At 50.1% G+C, this 19,747-nt stretch overlaps 1 long non-coding RNA gene across 1 annotated transcript; it reads left to right on the plus strand.

The window, feature by feature from the left end:
• Nucleotides 1-1,530: 1,530 nt before the first annotated feature.
• Nucleotides 1,531-15,149, plus strand: LOC131424411 (uncharacterized). The gene is made up of 3 exons (XR_009227361.1): nucleotides 1,531-5,348; nucleotides 5,470-7,430; nucleotides 15,024-15,149. It is a non-coding gene; the product is annotated as an uncharacterized LOC131424411 (long non-coding RNA).
• The last annotated feature ends 4,598 nt before the right edge of the window (nucleotides 15,150-19,747 follow it).

Consider the following 19,747-nt stretch of genomic DNA (forward strand, 5'->3'; position numbering starts at 1 on the left):
GGTGGATGTCGTCCGCCTGTCTGAGCCCTGGTATCTGGGTTGGCATCGTGGGCTCCCGCGGGTGCTGGGTGGGGTGGGGTGGGGTGGGCGTGCGCAGGAGCGGGGACGCCGGGTTTCCGTGTGTTTTCTCTTTCGATTTCTTCCCACAAATTCAGAGAATATTCTGTCCCCAAGTCCCCTGTTCAGTATTTCGGAGTATTGCCTAAGCCCATCACCGCCTGCTATTTCTAGGTAAGAAATCCTTCTTGCCTTCCCATTTCCAAAGTCGAACGCAGGTTTGCGGTGGAATGGTCCAGAGGCATTTTCTGGGTTCCCCACCCCACCCCCGGGCTTCGCTGTGAGTTTGCCTAAATAAACAGTCCGCGAGCCGGACCCCCATCCCGAATGCGTCTGGGGGCTCCGCAGCCCGGTGACTGTGACTCTGGTTTGGGAAAGCTGGTATTTCAGTCCCCTCCCCCAGCTCCGTGTGGGTCCCCAGCATCCCTCCCCGCTTCCCCAGGGCACCAGCCTCTCCGGCGTGCAGCCTGCGCTCCCGGTGGACACGGCGGCGACCAGGGCGTGCGGAGTCGCAGGGCGGGGCGAGGCGAGGCCGAGGGGCTGGGGCGCGGGGCCCCTGGTCGCAGAGGAGCGCGCAGCTCGGGGAGGGACGAGGTTGCTATGCAAATGGCTCCGCGGCCTGCGGCCCCCCTTACCCAGGGGCCCTGCGGTTGCCAAAACAGACCATTCCCCAGAACAGTCGCCTAGAAACGGGCGCCGTCATAGCAGCCTCTGGGTAGCAGCGAGCCCGCCTGTGCCAGGAGGAGCCGGTCAGGATGCGCAGACCTCCGGCAACCCCTCCCCAGCCAGCCTCCACCTCGGGGAAGGGCGTGGTGGCTCGGTCCCCCATCCAGGAGGGAGGGGGCACTAATTGGATTGGAAACCTCCAGAAACCCATCAGCTGCTCCTCCCTGGGGGAGGGGGAGGAGGAGGGCTGCGGATTGTCTTTGTGACCGGTCTCCGCCTCTCCCGCCCTACAGCCTGCCCTAACCTGGTGTTTTCCGGACCCTGTCCACCCATCCTCGGTCTAGGACACAATGACAAGTGCCTTTTAGACTAGAGGTAGCAGATGTGGGTCAGATCGTCACCCACATGGAATTCAGCAATAATTAGCAAGGTGATGCTACAAGATCTCACCTGGTTGGGAGAGACTGGCTGGGGGCTGGGGGCAGAATGCAGCTTTGCCCTGGTCACAAATCATGCCTTATCCACTTCACCCCTCAACGACCCCACTTTTTAATGAATGAATTAATTAAATTATTTTGGTAGTGGGGATTGAACCCAGGGGTGCTCTAAATCTGAGCTATATTGCTACCTCCCCAGATCTTTTTGTTTTTTAAGACAGAATTTCAGTCTGACAGAGGTGACACAGGCCTGCAATCCCAGCACACACGAAGCTGAAGCAGGAGGACTGCAAATTTGAGGCCAGCCTCAGCAGTTTAGTAAGACCTTGTCTCAAAAAAAAAAAAAAAGACTGGGGATGGAGCTCAGTAGTAAAGTACCCCTGAGTTCAAACCCCAGTACCAAAAACAAAAACAAAAGGCAGAGTTAGCTATACTGCTGAGGCTGGCCTTGAATTTGCCATCCTCCTGCCTCAGCCTCTGGAGTTGCTGGGATTACAGGCCTGTGCCACCCCATCCCTCCTCCCTTTTTAGCAGCCTCTGTTCCTTAGCTTGCTATGAATCTGACCCTTCCCTAATCCTTGGAAACACATTTTCCCACTTCATCTGGAACCAAGAGATCTGCCGTGACATTTAACTGTGTGTATCTTGCTTCTTACCAATTAATGTACAATATAAACTTCCAAAAGGCAGAGCCCATATTATAAGTCTGTGATGGCTCATCCTGACCTTAAAGAACAAAACAGATTTTAACATATGCACTTGAATTGGGGTGACAGTGATCTTCATCAACATGGCCATCCTGGGAAGCCTCTATTGTGCCTTCCCAGTGAGAGTAAAACCTCATCAAACACTTCCTGAGATTGGGGAGGGAAGAAATTCCAGACAGCCTGAGTGACTGTAAACCAACTGGTGGGCTACAGAGCGACTACTTGGGACACAGAGTTATTTTTTTGGTGTGTGTGTGTGTGTGTGTGTACCAGGGATTGAACCCAGAGGTGCTTTACCATCCTCAGCCACTTTATTCTTTGAGACAGTGTCTCACTAAGTTGCTTAGGGCCTTGCTAAATTGCTGAGACTGTCCTCAAATTTGTGATCCTCCTGCCTCAGCCTCCCAAACTGCTGGGATTACAGGCATGAGCCCCTGCGCCTGGTGGCACTGAACCTTTTGCATGGTCCACATGCTGCAGGCCAGCAGGCAGAGGTGTCTGGAGAGCACTCGCGGTGGGGAGGGAGGACGGGATGACTCTGTGCTTCCCTGCAGGGAGAGGGAGTCCCCTTCCTCCATAATCCACACCAACTCAAAGAGCAAACCTCCGAATGGCCTGTAAATCTGCACTGTCTCCCCGCTGCTCCCTCTCCCCTTTCTTGCTGGAGTGTGGAGTTCCTACTGTGTGCCAGGCGCTGAGCTGGGCAACACCGTCACAGAATGGTTAAGTCATATCATTCCATATTTGTAAGAAGGAAAAAAAAATCTGTAGTACAGGGGACATTTGCCATGCCTTATGATCACCAGCACCTTTCCTGTTTATGGGTTTTCCCCACATCATAAATCCCACTTCCCCAAAGTAAAGGACAGAAATGTCCTCTCCCACACACTGCAGCAGCCACGGTGTAGGCGGGTGACCTAGGTTCCACCAGTCAGATGCATCCATGTGAGACTGATTTGGAAAAGAGCCACAGCGATGCAGGCTTCGTGGAAAGAGGAGCCCAAGGCAGCATCTTTAAAGCCACAGGAGCCACACGGGGAAAATTCTGGAGTTTAATTTCCACCATGTTTGTTGGTGAGAGGGATGAGGTAAGTTCCAGAGTTTTAGCTGAGAGGTGGCTGCATTTTTTCCCCCTGGTACTGGGGATTGAACCAGGTCTCTACCATTGGGCTCTGCCGCACGATTATCTTAAAACCGGGAACACCCTAATCTGCCTTGGTCCTTGAGCAAGGTCACCTACATTCAATGTCACTGCAACATGTCAGCAACATGGGGTACGCTGGCAAGGAAATTGTCATACCTACTTGGCTAATGGCTCCCAGCAGGGCTCCATCTCAGCCCTTTTTTATTTTAATTTGAAACAGGGTCTTGCTAGGCTGGACTTGAACTTGTGATCCTCCTGCCTCAGCCTCCCAAAAGGCTGGGATTGTCAGGGAGCTCCATGACACCTGGCCAGCCATAGATTTCTGTCAGAGTGGATTCTGTCATCTGAACTAGAGCACTCTGATGCAGACAGAGAGCTGGACAAGTAGATGGCAGTTGGATCGGTAGGTGGGGGGTTGCATGAGCAAATAGAAGGTTGGACAGATGGGTGGGTAGGTGGACATCCACATACTGACTGGCTTTTCTGGGGAAATGGGATTATAGATTATAGATTTTTTCCCTCTGATTATATTAATTTCTTCCTTTTCTTTTATTTCGTGGGGCAGGGGGAGTACTGGGGATTGAACCCAGGGGTGTTCTACCACTGAGCTGCATTTATTTTGAGACAGGGTTTCACTACATTGCTGAGGCTGGCCTCAAACTCCTGATCCTCCTGCCTCAGCCTCTCCAGTAGCTAGATTATAGGTGTGCTCCCCCAGCTCCTTCCCGCATTTTCTCTTCTCTTTTAGGGGAAGCATGTTATTTGTCTAATAATAAAAAAGTTACCAGAAACCCAGACTTGTAATTGCTCATTCAGGTGGAGGTCAGTTCAGGGCAGCTAGAAGCCAACTCTGAACACAAGGTTCCATTTTGACAGTTCTGGGGATGGAAGGCAGGTCTTCGTCTGCGTTAGGCAAGCACTCAGCACCCTCCATCCTGAACACGGGGCCCTCAACCAGGAGCAGCCCAAGGGGCTCTGGGCTCTAGACTTTCCCACTCTCTCACCACACCAGTCCTGACCGGCAACCCAAGCCCTTCCTCCCTCTCTCCATCCTCTGAACCCCACAGCATGGCCCCACCCGCCAGAAACACATGCCAGGCTCCTTGTGACATGGTTCCTATTGTTACCCAACAATCCCATTTCACCTTGAGCAAGGATGACATGCACATTGTGACTCATCTCATATGTTCTGCCCTCTCCCTGCGGCACTGACCGTCCCTCAGCTGCCGTGGGCCACGCAGGGCCTGGTTCCGCAGCTCTTTTTCACGCGGGCATATCCCATTGCCGGCAGAGACCCTCAGCCCTGGGATGGAAACGTGTGTGATTTCAACAGATCCCTTTGTTCCCTGCAGCTTTATAGAAGTCAGGCTTTGTTTCTAGACGACGGGGATCATATTGTTTATTTTTACGTCGATGATTTTCTCCCTAATGAAAGCATAAGATTTTGTAGGCGGGGTCCCTTTGTGCAGTTGGTCAGCATTTAATGAGTGTCAATGGCGGGCCAGTCTGTGTGTTGGTTGCTGGGGTCAGGAGGAAATAGGGACAAACCCTGGTCCCTTCCAACGTGTTAGAGTTTAATAGCAAGAAAGACATGCTTTTAAGTAAATGGAGAAGTGCTCTGATAGCTCTGTGTTCAGGATAGAGAAGGGAGTGGTTGGTTGGGACAGAAAAGTCCTTTTTATTTATTTAGCAGTACTAGGGATTAAACCCAGGGTGCTCTACCACCGCTACACTCTCAGTCCCTTTTGTGTTTTGAGACAGGGTCTTGCCACGTTGCAGAGGGTCTCACTAAATTGCTGAGGCTGGTGTCCATCTATCTTCCTGCGTGAGTCAAGTCGTTGGATTGTAGGTGTGCACCACTGCACCCCACTAAAATTTTTTTTTTTTAAAACCTGGTACAGAGAAGCACGCCTGTAACTCTAACTACTTGGGAAGCTGAGGCAGAAGGATTGCAAGTTCAAAATATATATATTTTTTTGATACCAGATGTTAAACCTAAGGACACTCCATCACTGAGCCACATCCCCAGCCCTTTTTTATGTTTTATTTTGAGATAGGGTCTTGCTAAGTTTCTAGAGCCTCGCTAAATGGCTGAGGCTGGCTTTGAACTTGTGATTCTCCTGCCTCCACCTCTCAGACTGCTGGGATTGTAGGCATGTGCTACTGTGAATTTAAGTGCTCTTTTCTCCCATGTCCTGGACTGACTTTGGAGATGTCCCCGTCTCTGAACCACTCTGGCAGGATGGTCTCAGCCAGTTGTTACCTGTGCATGGGCTGCTAAGTTATTGCAAGAAGTCCCTGTGTCTATTTGCACACCAAATACCGTCTGCCGCCTGTGTAAGTAATGTCTGGAGGAGGAGGGCTGCTCCTTTTCAGCCGTGCTAAAGCCCTTGTTTTTCATCACTCTGAATTTTCCCAGTTGACCAAATCCTAAAATAACTGCTCTGCTCATTTGCAGGATTGCGACCATTTCCAGAAGGAAGCAGGACTCCTCTTGTCGGAGCAGGTTGGAAGCCACTGAGTTGGGCTGTCAAGCCAGTGTGTCATTTCCCTTGGGCCCAGGGGTGTCATGAGACCCGAGGTCAAGTTTCAGCTCCTCCCAGGGATGGCTAGATGATCTTGGGGGCAGCCCCTCGTGACTTGGAGAGCTTTGGTTTCCTCATCCTGGAGCAGAGATTGTGAAAATTATTTGTCAGGATTGTCAACAAGATTAGATGAGATAATGAGAGGACTTTGAAAACTGGGGAGTGATGCTCAGGGGTAAGGGTGGTTCCTTGTCTTCTGCTTACACATGCTATGGATTGAAGGTCAGGGAAGGTGTCTTTGGTTTTCTTCTTCAGTCCTCCTAATGATACCCACTCATTCCTGTCACCTCCTGTATTCAACCAGGATTGGACGTAGAGAAGACCTCAGAAAAACACAGCAAAATGACCTGCACAGGGACTTAGCAAATAGCATCCGGGGCATGCACGTGCCATCTGCGGTGGGAGAGGCAGGGCTGTGCTGTGGTTCCAGTGTGGGCCTGGGTAGCCAGGTTAGCAAGTGTGACCTTGGGCAAGATGAGCACTAATGTCCTCATCTATCACAGTGGTAGTTCAGGAAGCTGTTGGGAGAACTGAAGGGGTTTGTTTGGTCTATGTGTCAGGCCAGGAGCAAATCACTCTGTTAGCATCAGTAGTTGTTACTATTTTACTATTCTATGCTGAGTGATTCTTCAAACTGGAAATGGGAGATTTGGCTTCTGGTTTCGTTTTGTTTTTGCACTACTAGGTAGGTTGCTGGGGATCTTTCTGCCTCAACCTCCAGAGTTGCTGGGATTACAGGCAAGTGCTACACCATCGGACTTCTGGTTTTGTTAAGAATTATCCAAGCTGGGCTTAGTGGTGCACATCTGTCATCCCAGCGACTCAGGAGGCTGAATCAGAGGATCGCAAGTGTGAGGCCAGCCTCAGCAACTTTGTGAGGCCCTAAGCAACTTATGGAAACTGTCTCAAAATAAAATATAAAACAGGCTGGGGATGTGGCTCTGTGGTTTAGTACCCCTGAGTTCAATCCCTGGTAGCCCCCCCATCCACCCACCAAAAGAAAAAAAGATTTGTCAGAGTCATCAAAGATGGTAAGATGCTCAGGCCAGCCCTTAAGGTCAGCACAAAGAAGGTAGCAGTAAATATGCTGGACACCATTGCCCTTGGCCGTGGGCTAGATTCCTAGGCTACAAATTGTTGAATAAGAGGTGTGTATATTTAACATCTTGGACAAATATCACAACTGTCCAACATGCAGATGATCCTGTTTGCACTGCCTGGCCACAGGCTGAGAATAACTGTTTCTCCCCACCGCCTTCTCCCAACCCATATTTTAAACTTAAATTTCATTAATTTTGATTGGGTAATATTTTCAGATCACACAAAATTCACAAAAGGTCAGGAAAGAGCCTACAGTGAGACATTACCCCCTGTCACAACCATTCACATACATCCCCAGGAACACAAACTTTGTTATCAGTCCATCCGATAAAGGGAAAATGGTATCTCACTAAATGAATCTCTGTTATTTTGATGTGAAAATCAGTGTATATTATGGAGTAAAATGTTGCATTTGAATGAACTTTAAGATAAAACAGGAGACTTTAAAGGCATTTTATGCTCAGGGGTGGGGCCAGTTGGGCACTGCTCCTGGCTCTCTGTCTCTTGCCTTCTCTTGGCAGAAAAATTTGTACAGTTTTTTTGTTTGTTTTTTTGGAACTGGGTATTGAACCCAGGGGCACTTAACCACTCAGCCACATCCCCAGCCCTTTTTTTGTATTTTATTTAGAGACAGGGTCTCACTGAATTGCTTAGGGCCTTGCTAAATTGTTGAAGCTGGCTTTGAATTCAGGATCCTCCTGCCTCGGCCTCCTGAGCTGCTGGGATTATACAGGTATGTGCCCCTGGGCCGGACTTTGGTACAGTTCTGAGTCAATAAAGTGAAAGTTTCAAGATGCCCCACTCTTCTTCATCCTAGTCACTTGTTTACAATTCATCTCTCATGGCTCTTCTTGCCCTTGAGTGGGTCACTACCTTGAACTTGACCTTGAACCAGTCATCTCTCACTCTGGGCTCCAATGTTTTGACTTGTAAAAAAAAAAAAAAGTGGGCCTGAGTAGAGCCATTCCAGGTTTAACATTCCAGGACTGATCAACTAATTCCCATTAAGCCGTAGATGACTGATAACAGCTTAATGTGTGACCTCTCCTGTGGGTGGAGGCATTTTAAGAGATGCAGTTTCTCATCTCAAAAGAATGAATGTGCACGATTGCAATTTCTGGCATGGTCACTGGTGGGTGGGGACAGTGTGTGTGTGGGGGGTGCCTTTCCTGGAACACCTCCAGTGGTCACCGCGGCGGCAGGGGGGCGGGGGCCCTGCCTGCCCCAGCCAGGGGTGGTGCACCCTGAGGGACCACCCTGCTGGTTTTCCTGGAGAACCCCCACTATCCTCTTTTCTCTCTCCCGCTGTGGCTGTGGCCGGGAGTGGGGTTTGTCATACAGAAAATGCCTCATCAGGGAAACTCGTGTGTGGCCTGGAAAAAAACCACCCTGTGCCCTGGGGCGAGGGGCGCGGTGGGGCGTTGGGTGCTCAGCAGTTGACTTCCGACTTAGCAGGTCAGTTCCCACCTGGGCAGAGAGGAGCCCTCTGCCCGCCCGGGGGCAGCAGCTGTCTGCGGGAGCAGGTGGTCCAGCCGCACCTGGGGTCAAGACGCGCTTCTCACAACAAGCAGGGAGTCTGTGCCCAGCGCCGTCTGGTTTCATTTGAAGGAGGTTTGGTTTGGCTTCTGAGTTTTCAGGGAGAGAGGAGACGGGTGGCCCGCAGTCACCCACAGCCCATGGGAACAGGAAAGGTGCTCCTTATTGGCTATGAGGCCTGGGCCAGCTGCACTTGTGCAGTGGGGACACTGCATCCCAGAGTATCCTCCACCAGCCCCTGGGCCTCTGGGTGGCATTGTCCCACCTGCTTGGCAGAGTCTCTTCAGTGAAGGCGGCTAGGGAGCCGTCTGTGTTCTGGCCTCAACGGTGCTAAGGAGGGACAGAAACCAGTGGTCCTGACTCTGTGGGGAGACTGAGGCCCAGAGGGATGAGCAGGGCCAACTGCACTCTCACAATGTCCTTGGTCACACCCCTCCTCCTCCCGGGGCCAGGGCAGCTTCTCAAGGCCTCTCACCACGAGGCACAGAGCTGCAGGCTTTCCCTACACCAGGGGTGGTCCCGGGCCGCAGCTCCAGCCTCTCCTGGGAGCTGCTGAGAACTCAGTCTGGGAATCACCCCAGGCTGCTGAATCACAGTCCAGGTTGCTGGGTCTGCGCGTGGATGTTTGGGAAACAGGTCTAGAGGCTGCCTGGGAGGAGCAAAGAATGCCAGACTCCCTGGGCAGCAGGTTCAAGGAGGGAGGCTGAACAGCCAAAGCTGAAGGGCACTGACTAGCGCCACAGGCTGGACCAAGCAGGAGCCTCTATTTTCTTTCAAAATAGTGTTTTAGTTTAATTTCTTCTCTCTTTATTTTTGTATTAGGGATTGACACCCGGGGCTTTGACACTGAGTCTCATCCCCAGTCCTTTTTATTTTGAGATAGGCTTTCACTAAGTTGTTTAGGGCCTCACTAAGTTGCTGAGGTTGGCCTCAAACTTTCGATCCTTCTGTCTCAGCCTCCTGAGTCTCTGAGATTATAGGCATGTGCCACCATGAGTGATTTCTTTTTCTTTTCTCTCTCTCTCCCTCTCTCTCTCTCTCTTTTTTTTTTTTTTTTGTTACCCAGGATTGAACTCAGGGGCACTCAACCACTGAGCCACGTCCCTTTTTTGTATTTTTTTAGAGACAGGGTCTCACTGAGTTGCTAAACCCCTCATCCTCATTGAGGCTGGCTTTGAACTTGCGATCTTCTTGTCTCCGTCTCCTAAGCCACTGGGATAACAGTCCTGTGCCACCGTGCCTGTCTCCTACCCTTTTATTTTTTTTTGAGACAGAGTCTTGCTAAGTTGCTGAGGCTGGCTTTGATCTCACCATTCTCCTGCCTCAGCCTCCCAAATTGCTGGGATTACAGGTGTGGGCCACTGTGTCCATCTTAATTTTATTTTAAATAGGCAATCCATTTACTTTTTTTTTTTTTTTGGTGTTTATTTGTTTTAGTACTGGGGATTTAACTCATGGGTAATTAGATCCTTAGCCATTTAAAAAAAATTTAAAATATAATTTATTTACCTTAGAGTGAATAAATATCCTTAGTCTATTTTCTTGGATTAAGATTCTTATAGGGTCCATGAAGACCCATTAATAGAAAATATGGACTACATTTTATTTTAGTCACATCTTTTGGGGGATAAAACAGCTTTCAGACAATGTCCTTGTAGCATACCCTTGTATGGCCACCTAACTTGTGGAGTGGGGACGCTATCCTGCACACAATGTAGCACCACAGGTGAGGGGAGGAGGAGGGACAGGAGATGGTGTGAAAAAATACATCAGCCACACTCAAATTGAGGTTCTGATTCTGTCATAGACATTTATAGTTTCATTCCCTTTATAAATTTTTTATGAGACAGGGTCTGTCTTGCTAATTTGCCCAGACAGGCCTTGAATTAATTAATTAATTAATTTATTTATTTATTTGATCTTTTATTTAGAGGCAGGATCTCACTGAGTTGCTGAGGTCCTCGCCAAGTTGCTGAGGCTGGCATTGAACTTGCGATCTTCCTGCCCTCAGCCTCCAGAGCCATTGGAATTACAGGTGTAATCTGTGCGCAGCCATCAGACTCCTTTTTAAAATTCCAAGTGTAAACTGGGTGCAGGGGTGCACACTTGTAGTCCCAGAGACTTAGGAGGCTAAGATGGAAAGATTGAAAGTTTGAGGCCAACTTCAGCAACTTAAGTGAGACTCTGTCCTAAAATAAAAAGGTCCGGGGCTGCAGCTCTGTGATAAAGTACTCTTGGGTTCAATCTCTAGTAGCAAAAAAAAAAGAAAAACAAGAAAAACAAGAAGCTATCAATATCCTTGAACAACTATTGGTCCATAGTGATGAACGTCACCGCTGAACCTCAAAATGATCATGTTGAGTCAAAGAAGCCAGACGGAAAACAACAAAAGTCCTGGCTGTATGACTTCATTTATATAAAATTCTTCAAAATGCAAACCAGTCTAAGGTGAGAGTCCCTCTGTGGCTGCTCAGGGAGGAGCAGGAGGAAGGGATTACAAAGAGGAACAAGGAAACTGGGGTGAGAGACATGTTCTCTCGATTCTGGTGACGATTTCACAAGTTCATACAGTGAAAGCTCATCAAACTGTATACTTTTCTTTTCTTTTCTTTTTTTGAGGTGCTGGAGATTGAAAACAGGTCTTTCATATGATAACTGAGCCATATTCTAGCCCTTTATATTCTGAGAAAGGGTATTGCTAAATAGCACGTGGCTGGCCTGTCGTGGTGGTGCACACCTGCCATCCCAGTGGCGTGGGAGGCTGAGGCAGGAGGATCACAAGTTCAAAGCCAGCCTCAGCAACTTAGCAAGGCCCTAGTCAACTCAGTGAGACCCTGTTTCTAAATAAAATATAAAAAAGGCTGGGGATGTGGCTCAGTGGTAGAGTGGCCCTGGGTTCAATCCCCTGTTACATACTCCCACCCCCCAGCAAATTGCCACAGTTGGTCTCAAACTTGGGATCCTCTGGCCTTAGCCCATCAGCAGGGTTGGATTTTTTTTTATTTTTGGCAGGGGGAAGACATGCTGGGGATTGAACCCAGAACCCGGGCCTTGCACATGCTAGGCAATTGCTCTACACTGAGCCACACCCCCAGCCCTTTTTACTTCTTATTTTGAGACAGTGTCTTGCTATGTGACAGGCTGGCCTCAGACTTTTGATCCTCTTGCCTCAGCCTCCCAAGTCACTGGGATGACAGACGTGTGCCACCACACCTAGCACTAAAGAACAAACCTGGCATGGTTCCATTTATATGAGTGTTTAAAATAGTCAAGCCCTTGGAAACAGGGTAGAAGGGTGGTCGTCGGGGAGCAGGGAGAGGACTTTCTGTTTGATGGGTGCGGAGTTTCAGTCTGGGAACTGAAAAAGCTTAGGAGACGATTGTGTGACAATGGGAAAACCACTGAACCATACACCCGAAAACGGAGAAAATGACAAATTTTATATGATGCATATTTTACCCTGATTTTAACTAATGGGGTGCACAGCTTGTTTAGCAGTGGGGAAGCCTGGCCACGGAGCTGAGTCTTCCTGAGCCGGAGAACAGGCTCCAAGGTCAGGACCAGGAGGTGACAGGAGGCTGAGCCTGGCTGGCTGAGCCTTGGGTTCCAGGTTGAGAAATTTGGGATTAAGATCCCCACTGAGTCACTCCTTGGGGTCAAGCCTTTGTCTCTTGGTTAAAACAAACCATTTCTTGGGGTGGGGTAATCCGGCACATTAATCCATGGGCGACTGACATCCTTGAGCAGGGCGCTCCTCATGTCCTGATGAGAAGTGCCCTGGGTCCATGAAATCTGGTGGTTTCTCCATTCCCAGCTTCGGGCCCTAACTATTCCTGGCCTCAGTTTGTTCATCTGTAAAATGGCACAGCAGTGGCTTTGTATAAGGGGGAGAGTTCATTCTAAGTACGGGTCACTAGTTTCCCTCTCCACTGCTAGAAGAAAGAGTGGTGGCTGGTCTGTTAGAAGCTGTTACAGGTGAGGGAAGTCAGGGCAAACCCCAGAGGGGCCAATTTTTTTGTGGGGGTGGGTAGCTTCATGTGTGCTGGACAAGTGCTCCACCACTGAACTGTGTCCCTGGCCCTTTTGTTGTTGTTGTTTATTTTGACACAGGGTCTCACTAAGTGGCCCAGGCCGGCCTAGCGCCTGGGATTAGCCTGCTTCTGCTTCCACAGCTGCTGGGATTGCCGGCAGGTGTCACGTGCCTGTGCCTGTGCCACTCTTTATCTAAATAAGAATGAAGAGGGGCTGGGGATGTGGCTCAAGCGGTAGTGCGCTTGACTGGCATGCTCTGGGCACTGAGTTTGATTGATCCTCAGCACCACATTAAAAAAAAAATAAGATAAAGATGTTGTATCCACTGAAAACTAAAAAATAAATATTAAAAAATTCTCTCTCTCCTCTCTCTCTCTCTAAAAAAAAAAAAAGAATGAAGGGGACCTGGCATGTATGCGTGCCTGGTGCCTGTCATTCCAATGATTGCGGAGGCTGAAGCAGGAAGATTGCAAGTTCAAGGCCAGCCCAGGGAATTTAATAAGACCCTGTACTAAAATAATAATAATAATAATAAAAGTTGGGTTAGGGATGTAGCTTGCTAGTAAAGTGCCCCTGGGGGTTCAATCCCAGTACCAGAAAGAGAGGGGTGGGGAAGGAGGGAGGGAGGGAACAAAAAGAGATGAGAAGAATGAAGGAGGAGGTGGAGGAAGAGAGGCCCACCACGTGAAGTCCATGTGTGAGGGCATGGGGTGGTGGGAAGAAAGAAGAGGAGCAGCTATGCTCAAGAGGGGGCTTGGGGAAGGAACAGTGTCCTCCTGTGCTTCCTTAGGAGGTTCTTAGAAAAGGTCTCTCTCTCTCTCTCTCTCTCTCTCTCTCTCTCTCTCCCTCCTCCTTTTCCCTTTCTTTCAAGGTACTGATGATTGAACCCAGGGTTGTTTTTTTTGTTTTTGTTTTTTGTTTTTACCACTGAGTCACACCCCCAGCCCTTTTGTTTATTTTTTTATTTTGAGACAGGGTATCACTAAATAGTCAAGGCTGGCCTCAAACTTGTGATCTTCCTGCCTCAGCCTCCCAAGTGGCAGGGATTACAGGCCTGTGCCTACTATGTTACTTTCCAAGCTGTGTTGGAATCTGAGCTTCTCTCAAGTGCTAGGATGAGTCTCCAGGTGGCCCAACACATCTGGGTCACATTCACAACATGGATGACACATTGTAGAGACTCAGCGAATGTTTCCAGTTATTATTCTGCAGGAAGACGGATCTGGGAACTCCTGAGACTAGGGCTGGTATCTTCAGTGAACAGCCAGGGCGCTTTCCTGAGATACTGCCAGGCTGGGTTAAAGGAGCTAGGTCCCAGCTGTCCTCTCCCTCCAGAGCCCAGTGTGGTAGCCACTAGGCACTAGGGTGTTTAAATTTCCTACCTAAAAAAAAAAGAATTACTGTCATGTGTAACTAATTAGAACAAACAAACAAATATAATAAATAAATAAATAAATTTCCTACCTACCATCCTTCCTTCCATCCTAGGATTTCAACCCAGGTAGCTTTACCACTGAGCCACCCGTCCAGCCCTTTTAATCTTTTATTTTGAGATAGGGTCTTGCTAAATTGCTTAGGGTTTTGCTAAATTGCTGAGGCTGCTCTTGAACTTTGGATCTTCCTACCTCAGCCTCCCCATCCTGGGATCACAGGGTGCACTACCACACCCGGTTCCTAGTTTTTCATTTTAATTAAAAAAATCTTAATGAAAAATCCAGCTCTCAGTTGCACTAAGCTACATATCAAGCGGCACAGAGACCCCCATAGCTAGGGGCTAGCATGCTGGACAAGGCAGGTCCCCGAAGGGTTCCATTCGCACAGAAAGCTCTGGTGGACAGTCCTGCTCTAGAAAGACCAGGAACGAGCCCAAGTAGGCTGGTGGTTGTTTATATCCTGACTGTTCCTCAAAGGCTCTGAGGCAGCTGGGGACAGCCCAAGGCCACCAGGCCAGTGCCCTCTGGCTGGAGACAGGGGAAGGTTGGCACATGGGCGGATCAGGGTCAGGAGAGGAGCTGGAGAGAAGTGGGGCCCAGAGGTCACTGGGATAGGGAAGGGGAGGGAAGGCGGAGGTGGGACGCTGTGGGACTGAGTGTCAAAGGACAAGGTTATGCGCAATCAGAGGTTGAGCAAGGAGAAGGTCAAGGAGAGAGGCGCCCTGTTTCCCTCAGCCACAGGTTGTTACCTGACCTGTCTCATCAAGGAGGCCCGCGCCCTTGCGTTCTCAGATACAAATTCCAGATTCCAGCTAATCGATTGCAATTAAAGGACACTGCTGCTGGGTACAGGTTCTGGCACACAGCACCACAGGTGGGTGCTGGCCTGGATCGGGGTGCGCACACCCAGCTGGTTCTGAGCCACCCCGCAGGAGGGGACAGGGCGGGAGACACCTTCCCGCAGCCCCATGCGAGTGGACAGCCTCTCGGTGGAGGGGACCGGCCCCAAGTGCTCCCTTCAGAGATTTCAAACCAAAGATCTGCTCTGCTCTGGGGTGGCTTCTTTTGGAGGGGAAATCAGAGGGTTTTTTTCTTTTCTTTTCTTTTTTTTTTTTTAATGTTCATTACATTTGACTTTGTGTTAAACTCATTTCTAGGGATTAAAGAAAAGTCAGACTTATATTAAGATGATTTTAATTTAAGCTTTGTTGGGAAGGTTGAAGATCTCACAGGGTGGTGGCTTCCAGTGCCAACGGGAACAGCTTCTTATTGCTTAACTTGACTTAACATATTCCCATAAATGTTATTTTTACTTTTATTTTGAGGTATAACAGACTTGGAGCAAAGTGCATGGAGTTTTTCAGAATAACTGGATGCATTTTTACATTTGTGGATACCCACTTAACCTGCACCCCACCCCATCCGAGGCCGGGATTCGCAGCATCTGTACATTTCCCTCCCCCTCCCCCCAGGCCCCTGGCCCCTCCCCCTCCCCTGGTAATTGCTATTCTGACTTCTACCACCACCCATTAGTGTTGCCTGTCCTTGAACTTTGTGTAAATAGGATCACACTGTAATACATCACGTGTCTGGTTCCTTCACTCATATCCCTGAGAACTTTTTTTAGGGGCAATTTTATAAATACCACAATCCTCTACCTGAAACCCTTGGGGCCAGTTAGGTTTCAGAATTCAGAGTTTCTCCTGGTGTAGTCGGTGCCATGGTGAATACACTGTATATTATAAAATGCCCGGGTAGGATCTGGGACGGCCATGGGTAAACACATAAATATTTCTGAGCAAAGTCTATGAATATTCACTCGCTAAGTGGTGTAAATAGAGGCTGTAAATAGGTTCACCTCAGTTGAGGTCTATTTTCTTGCCAAATGAGTTCACCTCAGGTCAAGTTCTGCAGCTCAATGCATGATGACAAGATTCACTTTATCTAGCCTATGGCTTCCAGAGATCTGGGGGTTCTGAAACTGAGACTAAGGGATAGCAGACCCGTGAGTTCAGCCAGGCCTTCGGCTCTGTGGGAAGGTCTCCCAACAGAGGGAAGGCACAGAGTGCGTTCTGAGCAGGGTCCCCCGACCTGGGCTCTCAGTCCAGGCGTGAGCTCCTGACCCTGAAGGCACACTTTCACTGTACGTGCATTTGGGGGTTCCTCTGGCATCCCTACCTGTGCTTAGATTCTCAAAAGAAGACTCCCTCCCAAATAAGACCAAGAGGCTGGGGATGCAGCTCCGTGATGCAGCACTTGCCTAGCACGTTTGAGGCCCTGGATTCCGTCTCCAGTGACACACCCACCCACACAGAGCAAAAACCAAAGGCTTTCTTTTTTTCTTTTTTCTTTTTTTTTTTTTTTGCACCAGGGATTGAACCCAGGAGCCCCGTCCCCAGCTCCTTTTTTATACTTTATTTAGAGACAGGGTCTTGCTGAGTTGCTGAGGCTGGCTTTGAACACACGATCCTCCTTCCTCAGCCTCCCAAGCCGCTGGAGTAACAGGCGTGATCCACCGCTATAAGGTGCCCTTGAGATCAAGGTGTCCTTGCCTGGACCCCTCCGCTGTAGACCTGATCTGTCCCATGAGACCCTGCTGAGGGGCACTTCAGTGACTGTTGGGGAAGAGAGGACAAAAAGGGCAAGTGGTTTAGGACATGGAAATGGCGGGGGAAGTCAGAGAGTGACTGTGGGAGGCCCGAGTCTGGGAGAGATGGTCCCAGGGCTGCAGAGTCCTGTTCTGGAGACCACCGCCATGAGCCCGGTGCTGGGGACACAAAGATGAGTCCCCTGGTCCCCTGGTGATGGTGCCTGTGGCCACATTGCTCCTGTCGGATGAGAGCCCTCTTGACCTTTCTTCCATCACTTTCCCCTCCCCCACCAAAGCGAATACATGGAAGAGCAGGGCGTGGCCTCCAGGTGCGGGGGGGGGGGGGGGGGGGGGCCCTCGATGCCGGGTGCTGCAGGGGAGGAAGGAGAGCGGTGGCCGCCGGCCCTCCTGGCCACTCAGTTGTGTGGCTGGGGCATTTCCTTCCCGGGCCTCAGTTTCCCTCTCTGTGGAATGGATTCATCCTGTGGACTGCCGCAGGATGTTGTGAGGATCAAAGGAATAATGTGGAGGAAAACACGAAGGGGAGGTCTTGCCCGGGTCTGAACCGTGTGGGCCGTGCCCACGGGGTTCCCGCAGGATGGGAGCCACCAGCACTGTGCGCCCATGAGGCACCCGGACTGGCTGGGGGCTGTCCTGGCCTCTGGGGGACCCCGCAGAAGGGACCTGAATGTGGTTTCACCCTCTGGGGCTGTAATGGTTCTTCGGAAAATAATTGTTGTTCAAAAATGTTAGTTCCTAAAATAGATAAATAAATAAATAAGAATTAATTTAAAAAAAAATAATTACCCAAGAAAAGTTATTTTTCGGACAGGCTTGGTGGACACTTGTGATCCCAGCTCCTCAGGGGCCTGAGGCAGGAGGTTTGCAAGCTCCGGGCTAGCTGGGCAACTCAGTGAGAGCATTTCAAAATAAAAAAACAAAAAGGGGCAGAGAGGTGGCTCAGTGGCAGCGCCCTTGCCTGGCACACACAAGGCTCTGGATTCCATTCCCAACACACCTGCCGCCTCCCCCTCCCCCACACAGGACACCTAAAGGGGTGCAAGAGCTCAAGGGATGCTTAAAGACTCCATCCCCATCTCTGATGCTCTTTGATGGTAGGGGGGTGGCCTCCTTCCCCATCACAAAAGGAATAGGGTCAAGAGCTGCGGGCGCTCCAGATATAAGAATTTAAAAACATTTTTAAATTTTAGTTTTGGTACTGGGGATCAAACCCAGAGGTGCTTTACCACTGACTTTTTTGATTTTTACTTTGAGATAGGATCTTGCTAGATTGCAGAGGTTGGCCTCTAACATTCGATCCTCCTGCTTCAGCCTCCTGAGTTGCTGGGGATTATAAGCATGCATCAATGCTCCTGGCTAAAACTAGTTTTTTCTTTTTATTTTTTTAACCAGGGATTGAATCCCGGAGTACTTAACCACTGAGCCACATCCCCAGCCCTTTTTTAATGTAATTTTTTTTGTTTTGAGACAGGGTCTTGCTCAGTGTCAGGGCCTCCATAAATTGCTGAAGGCTAGCCTCAGCCTCAGACTCCCAAACTGCTGGGATCACAGTCCAGCACCACCAAGCCCAGCTTAAAAATAGTCTTTAACATAAGCAACAGTCCCATTTTGGATGTTTGTGTTCGACCAAAATGGAAGTAGAAGGGTGCTCATCACAGAGTTATTTGCCATAGTGATAAGTTCAAAACAACCCTAATGCTCAGCCATTGAGGAATGCTGAAGTAATCGGCGGGTTATAAATGCAGTTGGCTTCTGTGCAGCCATGATGAATAATGCATTTCCTACATGACACTCCACAGACCCAAGCCTCAAGAGCATCCCTCGAGGGATTTCAAAGTGAAATATGTCTCAGCAATGCCAGTCTCCTCTTGATGATTCAGAACACACATTAGTAAATTAAAGACTCCAAGAAACCCTCCGGAAAGAATCCCATTGAAGCTGGCGTATGTCGATGCATCCCGCACATTGGCAAAGGATCCCAACTAATAACAAAAGGGTCCCGGTGTCCCGTGTAGCCAGTTTGGGAATACTGGTGAAGCCGACCCAAGGCCTAAGGACTGAGCCCCAAACTCAGTTTCTGAGAGTCTTGGAAGCATGACTCGAACTAATTCATGAGCCAGGCGCTGTGGCACGTGTCACAATCCCATGTAATCCCTGTTGCTCTGGAGGCTGAGGCAGAAGGATCGCAAGTTCAAAGCCAGCCTCAGGAATCTGGCGAGGCCCTAAGCAACTTACGGGGCTGAGTGGTTGAGCGCCCCTGGGCTCCATTCCTGATTAAAACTGTCCACATGCATTTGTATTTGGAAAAAGCACAGAATGCACCCCAGAACTTTAAAGGGGGTTGGGGTGGGGAGATGCTAGATGACTGATAACTTTTTCTCATCATGCCCAGCGTACCTGCGACATGGATTTATTTACTGTGGTGGTGGCTGGAACCCAGGACCGTGCATGGGAGGCAAGCCTGCCGCGGCGGAGCTGACCCCCAGCTTTTATCTGGTTTTCTGGGTGGCCTTTCATCACCATGGATGACTTCTGTAATGATTTTTTTAAAAAAAGAAAAAATAAAAAAAGACACTCCCCCCACCCCCAGTTGTTAGGGAAGGTTCCGGGAACAGCTGAGGCCCGAGCGCTCCTGCACCTCCAGGAGGAGTCCAGCTCCAGGCGAGGCCGGCCCTTATTTAGGCAGAGACGTCCCCGGCCCGCGGGCCAGCGGGAGCCCTTCCCGGTGCATTCCTCCCGGGCCAGCTGCAGCCCGCTGCCCCCGCCCAGGGCCTCCCTCTTCTTTGGTAGCCGCCGCCGTAGGCCTTGGCCCGGCTGCACATCTGGACCTCATTAGAGGCCGCCAGCACCAAAGCCGGCACATCTGGCCGCGGCGAGACAGAGTGCACTGCCGGGCAGCAAAGGGGAAGGGCCACGTCAGGACAGGGCTGCCGAGTGGCCGGCCGCAGACGGTGCGCTGGCCGGGCTGGCCTGGCCCCTGGAGTATGGCACAACTGTGACCTCACGGCGGGGGACCGTGGGCCCTGGAGGCTGCCAAGGCTGACGGCAGAGGGAAGAGGCAGCCACGCAGGTCTAGCGCTCAGGGAGGCCAGGGCTGGATCCCGTGGGCAGCTCCAGATGAGCCGCAAGGAAGGAATGCAGGGAACCCCGACTGCCCGGCCCCAGGGCGGTCAGAGCTGGGGACCGCAGGCCGGGAAGCAGGTTTTCTTTTCTTTTTTTGGTGCTGGGGATTGAATGTAGGGGCACTTTACCACTAAGCTACATCCCCAGGACTTTTTGTTTATTATTTTGACACAGAGTCACACTAAGTTGCTTAGGATCTCAAGAAGTTGCTGAGGCTGGCCTCCAATTTGCCATCCTCCTGCCTCAGCCTCCCAAGTTGCCAGGACATGACAGGCTTGCACTATGGAGCCTGGCCAGGAGGCAGGTTTTCTATAT

This window comes from Marmota monax, unplaced genomic scaffold, assembly GCF_021218885.2.
Source record: "Marmota monax isolate L192 unplaced genomic scaffold, Marmota_monax_Labrador192_F-V1.1 WCK01_AAM20220418_F8-fsc00127, whole genome shotgun sequence".
Taxonomy (NCBI): domain Eukaryota; kingdom Metazoa; phylum Chordata; class Mammalia; order Rodentia; family Sciuridae; genus Marmota; species Marmota monax.